Source organism: Otolemur garnettii, unplaced genomic scaffold, assembly GCF_000181295.1.
Source record: "Otolemur garnettii isolate 467f Iridium unplaced genomic scaffold, OtoGar3 scaffold00066, whole genome shotgun sequence".
NCBI classification, from domain to species: domain Eukaryota; kingdom Metazoa; phylum Chordata; class Mammalia; order Primates; family Galagidae; genus Otolemur; species Otolemur garnettii.
The window spans coordinates 134,785-138,128 of record NW_003852461.1 but is presented as its reverse complement, the minus strand read 5'-3'; the positions used below and the strand labels follow the sequence as shown (position 1 = coordinate 138,128).

At 43.0% G+C, this 3,344-nt stretch overlaps 1 protein-coding gene across 1 annotated transcript in view; it reads right to left on the bottom strand.

The window, feature by feature from the left end:
- SCP2 (sterol carrier protein 2) overlaps positions 1-3,344 on the bottom strand; it is a 65,271-nt gene that overhangs the window by 54,018 nt on the left and 7,909 nt on the right. The gene's annotated exons all lie outside the window — the stretch shown is intronic.

Below are 3,344 nucleotides of genomic sequence, written 5' to 3'. Positions count from 1 at the left end.
ACAAAAGCAAGACCCCCATCTCTACTAAAAATAGAAGAACTAGCCGGGTGTAGTTGCAGCTATTTAAGAAGCTGAGGCAAAAGGATCACTTGAGCCCAAGAGATTGAGGTGCTGTTTGAGGACAAAGTAAGACTGTCTCAAACAAAGAACAACAAACACATATGAAAGTCATATATCTATGATATATCTGTGTGTATATATATCATATTTATATGAGGGATATACATCTCATAGATCTCATACAGAGATTACGTAAAAAATGTTTAACCTTGAGACTGGGTCCTAGTTCTAACGCTGTCTCTTTCACTTACAGTGTCTCTTCCACTGACTACAAATAAAAACACTGGATAAAATACAAAAAATGACTACCTGAACAACTCTGAAAAGTAAACCAAAGCAACGGGGAATCCCAGAGGAAGTCAAAACGTGAAAGCGCCTCTGCGTAACGGTGAGCTTCCAACTGTCTTTTTGGAAGGTTCTCTCTTTAACAGTCTCGCCCCAAGGTTGCGCACAGCCCTGCTAGAGCATGGCAGCAGGGCTGGAAAGGCAGCTAAAACTCTAAGAGAAATCCCATCTTCCCAGACAAAGGAACCAGAAAAAGAAATCTCTGCAGGTTCGAGACTAAGGGAAGAAATCCACAGTAGACAGAAGCAGAGAAAAGGATCCCCAATTCTGTGTATGTACTTGTGTAGGTCTCAGGCTCACTCTAAGCTAAGCATGTGCTTAGAAGACTAAACAAAGACTGTTTTTTTCCCCTTTTTTTGTTTATTTGTTTGTTCATTTGTTTTTTAAGACAGAGTCTCAAGCTGTTGCCCTGGGTAGACTGCTGTGGCATCACAGTTCACAGCAACCTCAAACTCTTGGGCTTAAGCGATCCTCTTGCCTCAGCCTCCCAAGTAGCTGGGACTACAGGCGCCCGCCCCAACACCTGGCTATTTTTTAGTTATAGTTGTCACTGTTGTTTGCAGACCCGGGCTGGATTTGAACCTGCCAGCTCCGGTGTATGTGGCTGGCGCTTTAGCCACTTGAGCTACAGGTGCCGAGTCTTTTTTTCTTTTTTGAGATAAAGTTTTACTTTGTCACCCTTACCCTCACCCTCGGTAGAGGCTATGGTATCACAGCTCACAGCAACCTCAAACTCTTGGGCTTAAACAATTCTCTTGCCTTAGCCTCCCAAGTAGCTGGGACTATAGGCACCTGCCATAATGCCTGGCTTTTTTTTGTTTCTGTTTTTTTTTTTTTTTTTTAAAGAGAGGAGGTCTCACTCTGGCTTAGGCTGGTATTGCGGACTCCTGAGCTCAGTCAGGCAATCCACCTACCTCGGCCTCCCAGAATACTAGGATTCCAGGTGTGAGCCACCACACTCAGCCTCTAAACAAAGGCAAAACAGAACCTGTCATAACAAATTGGCTTGAGGAGTGGTTTGGGGACAATTTTAACTTCAGAAAGCAACACAGAAGCTGTCATAACAAACTGACCTGAGAGCTTGCTAAGACAAAAACATCAACATTCTCCAGATGCTCTATACAACATTCACCTCACCAGGACATACGCCAAAGTTATTTAATATATAAAGTACCAGAAAGTTACTAAATCTCAAGATAAAAATAATCAATAGATGCAAAACCTGAGAAAGCCTAGGTATGGAATTCTCAACGATTTCAAAACAGCTGTTAGAACTTCAAGGCAAAGGAAGCCAGGCTAGCAACAAACAAAAAGATAAAAGTTCTCAGCAGAGGCTCAGTGCCTGTGGCTTAAGCGGCTAAGGCGCCAGCCACACATGCCTAACCTGGCGGGTTTGAATCCAGCCAGGGCCTGCCAAAACAATGACAGCTGCGACCAAAAAATAGCCGGGCGTTGTGGCAGGAGCCTGTGGTCCCAGCTACTTGGGAGGCAGAGGCAGGAGAATCGCTTGCCAAAACAATGACAGCTGCAACCAAAAAATAGCCGGGCGTTGTGGCAGGAGCCTGTGGTCCCAGCTACTTGGGAGGCAGAGGCAGGAGAATCGCTTGAGCCCAGGAGTTAGAGGTTGCTGTGATACTCTACCCAGAGAGACAGCTTAAGGCTCTGTCTCAAAAAAAAAAGAAGTTGTTCTCAGCAGAGAAATGAAAACTATAATATAAAATGAACCAAATGGAAATATTAGAATATACAATATTTGAAATAAAGAGATCACTAGAATCGTTCAAGAGCAGAAAGAGGGTAAAAGAGTCAGTGAATTTAAAGGTGTATCAATATAATGATCTTATCTGAAAAATAGAGAAAAGGGGGATTAAAAAATAAAAAGTTTCGGGCAGCGCCTATGGCTCAAAGGAGTAGGACGCTGGCCCTATATACCGGAGGTGGCGGGTTTAAACACAGACCTGGCTGAAAACTACAAAATAAAATAATTAAACAGTTTCTGGGACCTGTGGACAATATCAAAAGACCTACTATGTGTGTGTCATTGGAATCTCAGAGAGCAGAGAACAATGGGGCAGGACAGTATTTTACCAAATATGAAGAAAGACATAGTTACAGACTTAGGAAACTCAGAAAACCTCAAATAAAATAAATGAAAAGAAAACCATGCCGGGTGGCGCCTGTGGCACAAAGGACTAGGGCACCGACCCCATATGCCAGAGGTGTCAGGTTCAAACCCAGCCCCAGCCAAAAACTGCAAAAAAAAGGGAAAAAAAAGAGAAAACCATGCCTAGATACAGCACAAACTGTTAAAAAAAAATCATGAAAATAGACCAATTACATACAAGGGAACAACAATTTGAATGACTACAGACTCCCCATCAGAAACCATGGAGGCCAGGAGATGATATTCAGCAATAGTTTCCTTTAGGCATTAAGGTTAAGTAAAGATACTCTCAGATGAAGGAAAACTAAAAGAATTCATCTTCAAGAGACCTGCTTAGGAAGAAATGCTAAAAGTTCTTCAGTCTTAAGGAAATGATGGCAGAGAAAAATCTGCACGTTAAGAACAAAGAAAGGTGGCGCCCCAAGCTCAGTGGGTAGGGTAGGGCGCTGGCCACATACACTGAAGCCAGCGGGTTTGAACCCGGCGTGGGCCAGTTAAAACAATGACAACTGCCACACAGAAAATAGTCAGGCATTGTGGTGGTGCCGGTATCCCCAGCTATGTGGGAAGGGAAGGTAAGAGAATCGTTTAAGCCCAAGAGTTTGAGGTTGCTGTGAGCTGGGAGACCCTGTCTCAAAAACAAACAAACAAACAAAAAAGAATGAAGAGCCACATAAATGAGAAATATCTGGACAAAGATAAAAATTTTTCTTCCTTTCAAAGTCTTTAAAAAATAAAATTTGTGGCTCGGCGCCTATAGCTCAACCGGCTAGGG